The sequence below is a fragment of the Heterocephalus glaber genome, unplaced genomic scaffold (genome assembly GCF_053883595.1).
Source record: "Heterocephalus glaber isolate CG9 unplaced genomic scaffold, H.glaber_assembly_v1.0 deba00001687, whole genome shotgun sequence".
NCBI lineage: Eukaryota > Metazoa > Chordata > Mammalia > Rodentia > Bathyergidae > Heterocephalus > Heterocephalus glaber.
Genome location: NW_028258412.1, coordinates 7616254 through 7632384, shown reverse-complemented (window position 1 = coordinate 7632384; position 16131 = coordinate 7616254). Strand labels below are relative to the sequence as shown.

At 39.7% G+C, this 16131-nt stretch overlaps 1 protein-coding gene across 1 annotated transcript in view; it reads right to left on the bottom strand.

Annotated features, from left to right (window-relative positions):
* The window catches only part of Rnf185 (ring finger protein 185), a 52214-nt gene extending 36317 nt beyond the window's left edge, over window positions 1-15897 (bottom strand). Inside the window, exon 1 of the mRNA XM_004843475.3 lies at window positions 15509-15897. The gene's annotated coding sequence lies outside the window, so the exon portion shown is untranslated. The remainder of the gene's footprint in view (window positions 1-15508) is intronic.
* Between the last annotated feature and the right edge of the window lie 234 nt (window positions 15898-16131).

Sequence of the window (16131 nt, the reverse complement as noted above, 5' to 3'; positions counted from 1 at the left end):
GGTCAAATGACCATGAAAGATAAACACTGTGAACTGATCAAGCACACTGAGGTAGCTACAATAGTGCAAACTAAAAACACTCATTAAAGAGGAATTCCAGAACTGCTTCAAAAAGTGGCAACAGGGCCGGGGATTTAGCTCAGTGGTTCCACTGCCTGCCTTGCAAGTGCAAGGTCCCAAGTTCAATCCCTGGTACTCAAAAAAAAAAAGTGGCAAGAAGGATGGGATAAGTGTGTTAGAAGTGAGAGGAGTCTTATAAGAGGGATTATTGGTAATGCATTTTTTACTGTAATAAATTTTTTAGAAAGATCCATCATGTACAGATACAAATTCTCTACATACAAATTCTCATCATATATATTTAAAATGTACCATAAATGTTTTGCGTAAAAAATTTTTTTTAGAAATTTAAACATACACTGTATTTTTGACCACACCTTGTACAAATTGGATTTCATAAAATTTAAAAATTCTGTACATCAAAAGACAGTAAAATTACAACTCATAAAATGGGAAAAATTATTTTTAGATCATATATCTGATAAGAGAATATCCAATATTTATAGAAAACTTTAAAAACTGTACAAAAGATAATCAGTTAAAATATAGATAAAGACAATGAATAGACTTTTTTTCAATGGAGATTTACAAATCGCCAATAAACATGAAAAGGTGCTCAATGTCATTACTCAGGAGGAAAATGAAAATCATAACTACAATAAGACATCACCTCTTCCCATTAGGATGGCTACTTTATAAAACAAAGGAAAACAAGTGTTGGCAAAGATATGGAGAAATTGAATATTTGTGCACTCACTACTGGTGGGAATGTAATATGGTGCAGCTACTGTGGAAAATAGTATGGAAACTCTCAAAAAGTTAAAAATAGCTGGGTGCAGTGGCAGACTACTGTAACTCTCCAGTTATTTAGAATGATGAGACAGAAGGATCATGAGTTTAAGGCCAGCCTGGGCATCATAAATGAGAACTCACCTCAAAAACAAACAAAGGAAAAAAAGAAAAGAATTACTGTAGGCCTGGGAGTATACCTCAGTAGTAGAGCATTTACCTGGCATGCACGAGGCCCTGGATTCCCTTCCTAGCACTGATAGATAGATAGATGGACATCAGGATGTGGGAGCACACATCTGTAATCCCAGCACTCATACTGAGGCAGGAGGATCACCATGAGTTTGAGGCCAGCCTGGGCTACAAAGTGAGACCCTGTTTACAAACAAACAAAATTACCATATGACATAAAATACAACTCCTGGTTATGTACCCAAAGAAATGAAAGCAGGATCTCAAAAGAGATGCTTATATATCTCTGACCATAGCAGCCTTATTCACAACAGCTAAAACACAGAATCCACCAGGCACAGTGGTGTATGTCTGTAATCTCGGTACTCAGGAGGCTGAGGCAAGGGAATTGCCACAAGTTCAAGGCCAGCCTAGGCTACATAGTGAATTCAAGACTTTCCTGAACTACATAGTGGACTCTGTTTCAAGAAAACAAACACAGAATCCAAGTGTTCATTGCCAGATGAGTGGATAATCAAATGTGGTAGATAAAACACAATGGAATACTATTCAGCCTTTAAATGGAAGGAAATTCTGATATATGACGCAACATGGATGAACCTCAAGGACATATGCTAAGTGAAATAAGCCAGTCACAAAGACAAATATTACATGATTCTATTTATATGAGGTAACTAAGAGTTGTCAAAACCATAGAGAATGTGATGGTTGTCACTGGCTGTGAGGAGGAGGGAACAGTTTTTTTTGTATTCTTTTTTTATTTTAATAAATTTTATCTTATCGCATTCTCCCCCTTCCCTTATGCCCTCTCCCCTCCTTCCATACAAAAGCTTTGTTTCCATTTTTTAAGAGTTACTGTTTAATGAGTACTAAGTTTCAGTGCTTTGGTAAAATGAAGATTATGAAGACAGATGGTTGTTTCCAGAACAATATGAATATACTGAATATCACTGAACTTAAAATACCACTTAAAAATGGGTAAGATGGAAAAAAAATGGGTAAGATGATAAATTTTATATGTACTTTAAAACAATAAAAAATGCGGGAACCCCCATATTTCACAAATGGGTCATATACTGTGTGATATTTCCTAATAAGAGATACCCAGAATAAGCAAATTCATAGAGATGGAGAGCCAGGCATGGTGGTACACACTTGAAATCCCAGCACTCAGAGTCTGAGGCAGGAGGTTCACTGCAAGCTTGAGGCCAACCTGGGCTACATAATAGGTTTAAAGCCAGCCTGAACTATACAGCAAGACCCTGTCTGAAAAAAAGAGGAGGGGGAAAAGAAAAAAAAAACAAAACAACAAAAAACAAAGGAGGGAAGAGTGGGTAGTTACTGCTCAATGGGGTAGAGTTTCTATTTGTTGTGATGAAAGTTTCAGAAACAGTGTTGATGGTTACATAATATTATGACTGTACTTAATGCCAATGAATTCGACACTTAAAATCAAGTAAAACGTAATTTTTATGTTATGCATATTTTACCATTACAAAAAAGTTTTAAAAAAAACCTGTGCATCTTATAAAAAAATTAAACATTTTCACTCCACTAAGAACATGTTCAGTGATTGTTATACACATTATGTCTCCATAATAAAACTTATTGGCATATCAACTTATTATTATAATAATCATTATTATTTTTGTTTGAGACAGGGTCTCACTATGTAGCCCAGACTGGCCACAAACTCGTGGTAATCCTTCAGCCTCAGCCTTCTGACTGCTGGGATTACAGGTATGCACTACAATGCTTGGTTTCATGCTTTTTTTTTTTTTTTGGTACCAGGGATCGAACTCGGGACCTTGCAGTTTCCAGGCAGGTGCTGGAACCACTGAGCTAAATCCCCAGCCCATCATACTGACTTTCTGAATAAGTGAATAGTTGAGGAAACAGAAACTTTGGCCGACATTAGAGGTAATGCTTACTGAAGAGGCTGTCAAGAACAAGAAGACAGAGTCGCGCTGAAAACACCGAATCAGCACGCTGCAGACAGGCAGGTCTGCGGACACGGTCCCGAGGTCATCGGTCCCGAGGTCATCAATCGCATTGAAAACACCGAATCAGCCCGCGCCCTGGCAGCAAACCACTGGACCTCCCCACCTCCCTGTTCCTTTGGCCTCTTCTCTGTACAGCCACCTGGTTCCACACTACAAAGATGCAGAGGACACCGGACCACCAGACCACTGTACTGGAGCTAATCAAGTTCTCAGCATTTAAAGAATTCCTGCACAGAGGTAGAGGCTTCTGAGCTGCCGTCCCACTGCTCCTGGTCCAGAAGAAGGGGCTTCCGGGCCGTCAACCGTCCCGCCACTCCTGGCCCAGAGGAAGGGGATTTCAGGCCACCATCCCTACCTCCGCTCTCGGCCCCTGGACCACCTCTCCCAGCTCAGAGGAGGTGAGCTGCGTGGGCGTCAAAAGCACCCCCTCCACCCCCCAGTCAAAATGAGAAAACATGTAAATAAGTCTCAAAACCAGACTTCTAGATCACCTACAGCAACCCCAAAGGGAAATGAGATGGAACACTCTGATACTCAACCACCTGGACCCACTGAACTGGCAACAAAAGGGGATCTGGAAAAAATGAAATCAGAAATAATTTCTCAGATAACAGGAGAAATTGTGCCCCTAGTGCAAGACATGATTAATAAATCTAGAGAGGAGCTGAGGAACATGATGGAATCCCAACATAAGAAACAAATGGAATCCATAAAACAGATGCAAATAGATTTCCAGGACATGAAAAACTCCATTGAAAGTCTACACAGCAGAATGAGCCAATGTGAGGACAGAATTTCAGATATAGAAGATAAGATTACAATTAATGATGAGGAAAAGAAAAATTGTTTCAAAATTATAAGGGAACACTCTCAGAAATCAATCCAGCAGCTGCTAGACGATGCAAAGAATAACATAAGACTGAACAGAGTCAATGAAGAAACAGGAGAGAGTACAGATGACATAAAAAAACTCTTTGCAGAAGTAATGGCAGAAAACTTCCCAAGCAGGGGAAAAGAGCTTGACATACAGATAAGTGAGGCATATAGGACTCCAAAGAGCCTTGATCAAAAAAAATCTACACATAGGCATATAATTGTTAAGATTCCAGAAACTCAACAGAAGAACAAAGTTCTACAAGCAGTTAGAGAAAAGAAACAAAGCACATACAAAGGAAAGCCCATCAGAATCACAGCAGACTTCTCAACACAAACCATCAAGGCAAGAAGAGCTTGGAGTGACATATTCCAAGCCCTAGAAGAAAACACCCTCCAACCCAGATTGATGCACCCTGCAAAACTATCTTTCAAAATGGATGGAGAAATAAGATACTTTCATGATAAAGAGCACCTTAGGAACGTCGTGAATACCAAACCAGCACTCCAAAGAATTTTACACAATATCCTAGGAACAGACATTGAGGATCACAACCTCAGGAAGCAAAGTAGAATGAACCCATCTGGGATGACAAGAAATTAAATGTAAAGGGAGAGAACCCAACAAAAAGAAAAAGTCATGGCAATGATAAGTCAATACGTTTCAGTTATAACCATCAATGTTAATGGTCTCAATTCACGAATCAAAAGAAACAGACTGACAGAATGGGTCAAGAAGCAAAATCCAACAATATGCTGCATATAAGAAACACACTTAATTCAAAATGAAACTCAAAGACTGAAAGTTAAAGGGTGGAAAACAATACTCCATGTGACAGGAACCCAAAAAAAAGCAGGAGTAGCTATCCTCTTTGCAGATCAAGTAGATTTCAAACCAACACTGATTAAGAGAGACGAAGGACACTACATCCTCGTAAAGGGAAGAATCCAAGAGGAAGAGATGACAATCATTAATATCTATGCACCAAACACTAGTGCGCCCAACTATATAAAACAAATACTAACAGACATGAAAAGTCATATATGCACTAGTACAATTGTAGTGGGGGACCTCAACACCCCACTGTCACAAATAGACAGATCAACTAGACAAAAAATAAGTAATGAAATACTAGAACTCAATCGAACTCTTGAACAAATGATCTTAACAGATGTTTACAGTCTTCTACCCTACAAAATCAGAATACACATTCTTCTCAGCTGCACATGGGTCATTCTCCAAAATAGACCACATACTCACACATAGAATATGTTTAAGTAAGTGCAAAGGAATTGAAGTTATCCCGTGTCTTATCAGACCATAGTGCAATGAAATTGGAGATCCATAGCAAAAGATACTCAAAAAATTTCATAAACACGTGGAAATTGAACAACACACTTCTGAATAACCAATGGGTCATAGAGGAAATTAAAGAATCAGACAGTTCCAATTAAATGACAATGAGAATACAACATATCGGAATCTATGGGACACAATGAAAGCAGTCTTATGAGGGAAATTCATAGCAGTGAATACACATATTAGGAAAACAGAACGAGCCCATTTAAACAACCTGATGTTGCACCTCAAGCTTCTAGAAAAAGAAGAGCAGGACAACCCCAAAGCTCACACAAGGGGGGAAATTATAAAGATCAGAGGAGAAATCAATGCAATGGAGACTAAAAGAATAATACAAAAAATCAATGAAGCCAAGAGTTGGTTCATCGAAAGAATCAACAAAATTGACAAATCCTTAGCCAACCTTATCAGAAAAAGGAAAGCAAAGGCCCAAATCCATGTAATCAGGAATGAAAAGGGTGAAATTACAACAGACCCAGCAGAAATCCAGAGGATCATCAATACTTACTTCCAGAACCTATATGCCAATAAGATGGAAAACATAGAAGAAATGGACAGATTCCTAGATACATATGAATTACCAAAGTTGAATGAAGAAGACCTAAAAATTCTAAACAACCCAATATCAATCAATGAAATTGAAAATGTAATTAAAAACTTATCAACTAAGAAAAGCCCGGGCCCTGATGATTTCACTGCTGAATTCTATAAGACATTTATTTAGAGAGGAACTACTGTCACTACTGTTTAACCTCTTCAATGAAATTGAAAGGGAAGCAATACTCCCAAATTCATTCCTGGAAGCAAGCATCACCTTGATCCCCAAAGCAGAGAAAGACCCAACCGAAAAGGAGAACTATAAGCCAATCTCACTAATGAACACAGATGCAAAAATCCTTAATAAGATACTGGCAAATAGAATGCAGAAGATCATCAAGAAGATCATACACCCTGATCAAGTGGGATTCATCCCAGGGAAGCAGGGATGGTTCAACATCCACAAATCAATCAATGTAATACACTATATCAATAGAGCCAAGGACAAAAACCATATGATCATCTCCATAGACGCAGAAAAAGCATTTGACAAAATCCAACATGCATTTATGATAAAAACCCTACAAAAAATTGGAATAGATGGTCTCTACCTCAAACTGATAAAAGCCAACTATGAAAAACCAACAGCCAATATCATACTAAATGGTCAAAAACTGAAATCATTCACACTAAAATCAGGAAAAAGACAAGGATGTCCGCTATCACCACTCTTGTTCAATATAGTTTTGGAAACACTAGCCACGGCAATTAGACAAGAGAAAGAAATAAAAGGAATAAAGATCGGAAATGAAGAAGTCAAATTGTCATTATTTGCAGATGACATGATACTGTATATAGAAGACCCCAAGAACTCCACCAAAAGTCTTCTAGGCTTAATAACCAAATTCAGTCAAGTAGCTGGTTACAAGGTCAACACACAAAAATCAATAGCTTTCCTCTACATGAACAACAGACTCACTGAGAGAGAAATAGGGCAAATAATTCCTTTCACAATAGCATCCAAAAAACTGAAATACCTAGGAATCAACCTAATGAAAGAAATCAAAAACCTCTTCTCTGAAAACTACAGCACTCTGAAAAGAGAGCTTGAAGATGATATCAGAAAATGGACAGGCATTCCCTGCTCCTGGGTAGGAAGGATTAATATAGTGAAAATGGCCATACTTCCAAAACTGCTATATAGATTTAATGCAATTCCAATTGAGATCCCAGCAGCATACTTCATGGACCTTGAGAAAACAATCCAAAAATCCCTTTGGAACAAGAAGAGACCCAGAATAGCAAAAGCAATTCTAGGTAACAGAGACATGGCAGGGGGTATCACAATCCCCAACCTGCAACTATACTACAAAGCTACTGTGATAAAAAACAGCATGGTACTGGCAAAGAAACAGACCTGAAGACCAGTGGAACAGATTAGAAGATGCAGAAACAACGCCAGACACACTTAGCCACCTCATCTTTGATAAAGGAGCCAAACACCTTCACTGGAGGAAAGATAGCCTCTTGAATAAATGGTGCTGGAAAAATTGGGCTTCAACTTGCCAAAGATTAAAACTAGACCTATATCTCTCACCATGCACTAAACTAAAATCAAAATGGATTAAAGATCTAAATATTAAAATAGAAACTCTGAACCAGTTGGAATAGAGGTTAGGTAGAACTCTTGAAGACATCGGTGTAGGAAAAGATTTTATGAACAAAACCTCAGTTGCCCGTGAACTAGCACAAACAATCAACAAGTGGGATCTCTTCTTATTAAAAAGCTTCTGCAGAGCAAGAGAAACCACCAGCAGTGTGAAGAGATAACCCACAATGTGGGAAAAAATCTTCACCTGCTTTTCCTCAGACAAAGGTCTACTATCTCGAATCTATAAAGAACTTAAAAAGATCAGACCTCCCAAATTTAAAGACCTAATCTGAAAATGGGCATCTGAAATGAAAAGACATTTCTCAGACAAGGAAGTAGAAATAGCAAATAAATACATGAAAAAATGTTCAACATCACTGGTCATTCGAGAGATGCAAATGAAAACAATGCTGAGATTCTACCTCACACCAGAAAGAATGGCTGCTATCATGAAATCAACCAATAACAAATGCTGGTGGGGCTATGGGGAAAGAGGAACCCTGCTCCACTGCTTGTGGCAGCGTAGACTGGTGCAACCACTGTGGAAATCAGTATGGCGCTACCTCAAAGAACTAGGACTGGAAGTCCCATTTGACCCCACTATTCCACTGTTGGGGATCTTCCTCAAAGAATTAAAAGAATCATACCACAGTGATATATGTGCACCCATGTTCACAGCAGCACAGTTTGTGATAGCTAAAACTTGGAAACAGCTCAAATGCCCATCAACTGGAGATTGGATCAAGAAAATGTGGTTTTTTAATAAAATGGAGTACTACTCAGCCATAAAAAATGAGAATTAGAGACATTTATAGGTGAATTGATGCACATTGAGGCGATACTCTTAAGTGAAATAAATAGGACACACATGTATAAATACCGAATAGTTTCTCTGGTGTGAGAAACTGAAAGTGTAAATGGGGACTAAAATGTATGATAGGTAATGTGAAATAGGATTTAAAGGGGCAAAGAGGAAGGAGGTGGGAGGGGTAGGGGAAAGGAAAGAAGGGAACGGGATTAATATGAGAAAATGGAGGAATGGAGGGGTTGAAGGGAGGGCTGGGCAAGGGTGAAAAACAAGAACCAAGAGAGACTATGTAAAGGTGCAAATTTCCAATGATGAATGCCATTATATTGTATACCTAAAATGTGCCAATGATTAGAATGAATAATCGATAATGTAAAATAGGAAGAAAAGGTCCAAAGGGGTAGGGGCAGTGGGAGGGGCAGGGGAAAGGAAAGAAGGAAAAGGAAAAATGATGAGAAATGGAAAAAATGGAAATAAAGTGTTTGTAAATAGGGAAGGGTGGAGGGGGTGAAGGGAGGGCTAGGAATGGGGAAAAAAATAAGAACCAAGATGCATCATATAAAGGTACAAGTTCCCAATGAGAAATGTAATTGTGTTGTATACCTAAAATGTACCAATAAAAGAATTAAAAAAAAAAAAAAAAAAAGAACAAGGAGACATTAACATTAAAATGCTAGTGTGGGGGCGGGATTTAGCTCAGTGGTGCTGCTGCTTGCCTCACAAGCACAAGGTCCTGAGTTCGATCCTCAGTACCAAAAAAAAAATGCTAGTGTGGCTGGGCACCATGGCCCATGCCTGTAATCCCAGTACTCTGACAGGCTGAGGCCAAATGATTACAAGTTTGAGCCTAGCCAGTACAATGTAGCCACTTAACAACACCTTGTCTCAAAAAATTTAAGAGGCTGGAGGCATATATCTCCAAGCAAGGCCCAGGGTCAATCCCCAAAACAGCCAAAATAAAGTAACATATATAACTACATAACGTGGTACAGTAACAAAGTAACATAGAAGGGGGGGGGATTTAGCTCAGTAGTTTCGCTGCCTGCTGCACAAGCACAAGGACCCAAATTCAATCCCAGGTACCAAAAACAAAAATAAAGTAACACAGAATAGGAAGAACTAACAGAGTGAAACTAGGCAGCATGAAGTACCATAAAGTAACATAAAGTAAAATGTTAATAGGTTGCCAGTGGTATAGCCTCAACTCCCTGGGAGATGGAGGCAGAAGGATCTTTTGAGTCCAAATGTTGGAGACTAGTCTGGGTCAGTGAAAGGAACAGAAGAAAATGCTAATGGCAAAAAGTAAGACATAGAGTTGTATACAATGAATGATCACAACTATTACTGTGTACCCAGTGGTAAGAAACAAGGAGAAGATAAAGCAACTGTCTATCTACCTAAAAGGAGCATACATTACTTCACAATTTAAATTACTTGTTTTAAAATACATGTCCAAGATGGTCTGGTTACAGCCAAATGCTTTGGGTCAGGAGATGCCTGGGTACACTAGTAGTTCTACAGCCACATGCAGTTACCCAAGACTATCACCAGTTCTGATAGCCTCCACACCACCAATTTCTCTACTCCTCTGTACACAAACACTAGAGCTCCCAAACAGAAGGATGCCCAAGTAGCCTTACCAAACCTTGGATGATGCTATATTTTCTGTGCATAAGTAGTACACCTTTCATTTCACTATGGCCCCCCAACTCTGCAGGGTCAGCAGTGGTTAGTGTTATGCCAAACTCTGCACAATCAGCATTCTCAAATGGACAACTTACTCTGTGCTTCAGCATGTCCAAATCCAACTACATTAGCTCACAGAATTACTGGCATTGCCAGAGATTCTGCTGTTTAGCTCACTCGGAATTCAATAATTGTAGGGGCTTCAGGGAATCTGCAAACTCTTCCAACATTTTTACTGAAAATTGTACATGATGATAACCCAATTATATAATGGGCAAAAGATTTGAATATATCAAAAAGACATACTAATGCCTATAAGCACATGAAAAGCAGGTTATAGGGGCACACACTATAATCCCAGCACTCGGTAGGCTGAGGCAGAAGGACTGTAAATTCAAGCTCAGAGCAGACAATTTAGTGAGACCCTGCCTCATTTAAAAAAAAAAAAAAAAAAAAGGCTGGAAAGACATAGCTGTGTGAATGCCCTGGGTTCAATCCTCAGCATCAATAGGGTAAAAAAAACCTTAAAAGTGTTCAATATCATCAGTCATTAGAGAAATGCAAATTTAAACTATAATAAGATAGCTCTTCACACCAACTAAGATAAAAAAAATTTAAATGAGCAATAATTACAAGTGTTGAGGAAAATGTAGAGAAACTGGAACCTTTTTATACTGTAAGTAGAAATGTAAAATGGTATAGCCACTATAGAAAATAGGTTGGCAGTTGCTCAAAAAGTTCAACATAGAGTCGCCATATGGCCCAGCAATTCCATTCCTAGGTATACATTCAAGAGAACTGAAAACACATTCAAACAAAATTTTATACATGTATGTTCATAGCAATATTATTCATAATTACTAAAAGTTGAGCCAGGTGTGGTGGCATATCCCTATAATCCCAGCACTTGGGAGGCTGAGGCAGGAGGATCACTTTGAGTTTGAGGCCAGCCTGGGCTACAGTCAGTTCAAGGCCAGCCTGAACTATACAGCAAAACCCTGCCTCAAACAAACAAGCAAACAAACAAAAAAGGTGAAAACAATGAATAAAATGATAGATGAACAAAATGTGAGATTTCTTTACAAAAGAATACTACTGAGTAAAAACGGGGATTGAAATACTGACATATGATACAATGTGGATGAACCTTGAAAACATGCTTAATGACAGATGCCACACACAAAAGGCCACATATTATATAATTCCATTTATATTAAATGTCCAGAATTTGCAAATCTGCAGATAAGCAAGGAGGTTAGCAGTTGCCAGGAGATGGAAAGGGAGAAGAAAAGAGTGACTTCTATCACGTATAGCATTATTGGGAGAGGGTAATAAAAATGTTCTGGAATTATATAGTGATGATTGTATAACCTTGTGAATATACTAAAGCCCACCAAATTACACATTTTAAAATAGTGAATTTTATAGCATGTGAACTGTATCTCAAAAAAATGGGTACAGGGGGACACCTGTAATCCCACCACTGAGGGAGTATGAGGCAGGAAGATTACATGTGCAGGTCCTGCCTGGGTAACTAAACCAGACCCTGTCTTAAAATTGAGAAAGAAAAAAAAACAAAAAGGAAGAAAGAAAGAAAGGGAGAGTGCTTGAGGAATGGGAATGGGATTTAGTGGTAGAATGCCCCTGGGTTTGATCCCCAGTGCCAACTTTAAAAAAAAGTTTGAGAGACATCCTACAAAATAACTGGCCAGTCCTGTTCAAGAATTTAGTCTAGGGCCAGGGATTTAGCTCAGTGGTGCCACGACAGCTTTGGAAGCACAAGGTCCTGAGTTCAATCCCCGGTCCTGGAGGAAGAAAAAAAAATCTACAGATTAGTCAGGCATGGTGGCGCACACATGTAATCCTGGCACTTGGGAGGCTGAGGTAAGGAGGATTGCTGTGAGTCCAAGGCCAGTCTAGGGTACATAGTGAGTTCAAGGCCAGCCTAAACGACACTGTGAGATCCTGTCTCCAAAAATAAAAAGAAAACAGAACAAAAAGTTATAGTCATAAGCCAGGTACAGTGGTGAATGCCTGAAATCCCAGCACTCGGGAGGCTGAAGAAGGATCCCAAGTCCTACCTGAGCAACTTAGACACTGACTCAAAATCAAAAATAAAAAGGGCTGGGGACACAGCTCAATGGAAGGACCCTGGGTTCACAGCTCAATACTGGGAAAAAAAAAAGTTTACAGTCATACAAGACAAACAAGAGTGAGGAACTGTCCCAGATTGGAAGAGACTAGCTAAAGAGACATGACATCTGATTTGAGATTCTGGAACAGACAGAGAATTAGGACAAATGGCAGATTTTGAATAAAGTTTACAGCTTAGTTATCAGTATCTTATCAATATTAAATTTACTTAGATAATTTTAATATAGTTAAATGTTAACATGAGAAATCAGGTGAACGGTGTACCAGAAGTGAGTGGAATATTTTTAAAGTTTTTTATTTTTATCTTTTCCCAGTACTGGGGATCCAACTCAGTACCTTACGATTGCCAACCAGGCAAAGTGCCACTGAGCTACATCCCCAGCCCTAAAGTTTTTTAAAGTCTAAAATTGTTTTGAAATAAAATATTAAAAAGTAATGTACATTACACAGGTCATTAACTAGCAAATTTTTTTCTGTAAAAGTCATTTCTGACTCTGTGGACCGTATGCTCTTTTGTAATTACTCAACTCCACTACTGTAGCACTAAAGCAGTCAAAGGTAATAAGGTAAATAAATGGGTAGGGCTGAAATAAACACTGACATTCAATTTTCCTATAAATGCCATGTATTATGAAATATGCTTTTGATTTATTCCCCACTTAAAAATGTGGGCTGGGTGTGGTGGCACAAGCCTGTTATTCTAGCATTTGGGAGGCTGAGGCAGGAGAACTGCTTTGAGTTCAAAGCCAGCCTGGGCTACATAGTGAATTCAAGGTCAGCCTGAACCGCATACCAAGACCCTGTCTCAAGAAACAAAAAAACAAAATAACAACAACAAAAAAAGTGAAACAAGCAGTTGGGCTAGAATTGGCCCATAACCTCTGACTCTAGGTCAGAATTTTCCAATGTATGCTTCAATTTAAAAAAAGAGGAGGGGGTTTCACATCAAATAAATCTGTCACTAGATTAAACAAGTGAAACAAAGAATTACCCTAGCTTTGAAGCCTATTTATTTATTGTAGGATCTTTCAGTGCCTTCTTGTGGTACTAAATACAGACACTCTAAGAAGGAATAATGATAGTATGCAGTTTTCCCCAAACTGACCATTGAATCCTGCCTCTCAGAGGCATCTCTTCAAACCAGTGCTCTGAAGAATACACTTATTAAAGCACCAATTCAGATATTTTTATAAAAGGAAACTCCTAGATTGGGAAGTTTTTAAAACTTCCACAAATAAAAAGCATTTTATCTAATACCTATACATGTAACATCTCAGTAAGCATTTCACATTTTTTTAAATCTTAACAAACACAGGGCCAGGGGTTTAGCTCAGTGGTGCCACGCCTCCCTCCCAAGTTCAAGGTCGAGTTTAATCCTTGGTACCAGAAACAACAACAACAACAACAAAACAAGAAACACAAACAGACCAGGTGTGGTGGTGATCCAGGCGTGGTGCTGTGATCACAGCACCTGGGAGGCTGAGGCAGGAGGACTGCCTCGAATTACATAGTGAGACCCTGTTTCAAAAAAAAGAAAAAGGGCTGGGGATTTAGCTCAGTGGTTTCGCCACCTGCTCTGCAAGCACAAGGACCTGAGTTCAACCCCCGGTACTAAAAAAAAAAGAAGAAAGACAGACAAATAGAAAACCACAAGCATGAAATTTTAGCTTAATCCTAACCATTTTTTTTAAGGGGTGGGATGGTCAGCAGAATTGGGTCATAATATGGAATCTCTGCTCCATAAGACAATATAAAACCATCTTGAGCAATCTAACAGGTGGCAGAAAAGTAATCTAGTGCTTGTATATCACAAAATAAGGAAATCTGATTAGAAATTTGAATAGAAAACTAAAGCTATGCTAGAAGTCTCATCTATAGATTACATCTAAGTGTGGATAAACTGACAAGTCAAGTCCATAAGAAGACTGGTTTTACACGCTGAATGGAAAGCTAGCCTACAGACTGCAAAAATTCTCTCAACATCTACACACAGTGCTGGAAAAAGAAAGGTGTAAGTATTTATGTCCCAGGAAGAAGGCTGGCATGACCAGCTTCAAGGGGCCCTCCACTGTGTGTTCCAAAGAGTTTACTGGCTTCTCCTGTCACACAAAGTCTTCAGAGGCATTTGCAAGTTGTTCTTAGAAAATAAACTAACTGATGGCATGGCTCCCTGTTTAATAATTCACACAACAAACATTTCAGGCACCTCTATCACATGTGGAGTCATTCCAAAGTCCTTGAAAAGACAGGTGGTGCATAGGAGAACCAGGAAGAGATTACATAAACTCAAGTGTGTTGGACTTACATACGGGAGATATATGTTGGAGGATAGAGAAGACATGAAAAGAAAAACATTTACTCTGCTAGTAGAGTCAGTACTAGAAAGATTAACATAACCTAGAATCAGAGACTTTCAAGTTGGAAAGGACTGTCATTTAACACCTGAATAACTTCTTCCACAACCAGGCAATATATCCCATCACTGGTCATCTTTGATGATTCTTCCATTAAATTCTTCTTATATTAAGTAAAAACCTTGCGTTCCTGTAGAATCCACCTATTAGCCCTACTTCTGCCTGTCAGCCCCAAAGATGATGTAGAAGTTCTCTCTTCTTTTCTGTAAGTTTTTTTTTTAAAGACAGTTATTTTCTTTTCAGTGTTCTTTTCTAGGCTAAACATCCCAGTTCTTCCAAAGTTCCAGAAATGGCTCCAGCTGCCTCAAAAAGAAAGGAGAGCACCTAAGACCAAAGGGGCTTCAAAATCAGTGTATATATAGGACTCCAGAAGCGGACGTTCAAAAGACGTTTCCTAGGTTCGAAACTCAGATTCTAAACCAGTTGTTTGATTCGAGTGCAACACTGTAGAGCCGACATCTCAGAGGATTTCAAAGCAGATGGTATGAGAACCGTATTTTGAGAAACACTTCTCCGTTTTACAAAAGAGAAAACTAGGCTCAGCACAGGAAAGATTTGGCCTACAGCTCTTATCTGGCTGTTGGCGGCGAGGTCTCAACCCCTTATCGCTTTCTTACTCTCGTCCCCAATCTGTTCACCTCGCTCTGTCTCTCCACTCAGGGTAAGTTCATTAAATATACTCCCACATGAGAGGCGGTCTCGTACCGGGAAAGAAAGGGAGTCATGGTGAGCCCTTGTCTGAAAAGGAAGCCCTTCTCTTTCTCAAGGCTGTTTCCCCGTTCTGTACTCATGGAAGGAAAGTCCACACCACCCTGACCTTTCTTCTAGGGCCGAAAGCACCAGTCACGGTCATACTAACTTCTGGGCTGTTGGGCTCAGGTGTGGAAGCACTTGAGCCCGCGAAAGGCGGAACCCGTCTCCCGTTCCAGCCCCCGCCCCTAGCCTATGTGGCCCCTGCCATCACCCCAGCCTGTCACGTACCTTCCTCCGCTCTGGGAACGCCGCTGAGGCCGCTTCAGCCTACCAGTTTCTCGGTCTACCAGCCAGTCCCATCGCCTCGTTAGTATTTTGGACTTGGCCTCTGACCCCTCCTACGCGGACTCTGGTCACGCGGAGCCACCCCTCTCCAAGAGACTTCCGGCCACAACCGGAAAAGGTTGGTCTGCGGCTCAGCCGGCCCAGTTCTGGGGTCTAAGGTTCCACCTACAGGCAGGAAGTGGAGGAACACCGAGTCCATTGGTAGCTTTTTGAAGAGCCTGGGGGTCTACTCTCCTTTCCAGAATTAATTTTTTTTTTTTTGGTACCGGGGATCGAACTCGGGACCTTGCGTTTGCGAGGCAGGCGCCGGAACCACTGAGCTAAATCCCCGGCAAGGTCTGCTCTCCTTTAAGAAAAGGGTGATTCTGGAAATACATTAGATAAGCTTAGAACGTCTAGTTTCATCAGAGTGTAAGGATGATAGTAATAAGAACAATGGGAACGTGTAAAGGGAAACAGGAGCTACCTTGAAGAGCTCACTAGCCAAATCTGGCAACTTCAGCATAAAAATTCATGATCTTAATAGTGTACAACCAATTGAATAAAATATTAATCCATAAGTTTTT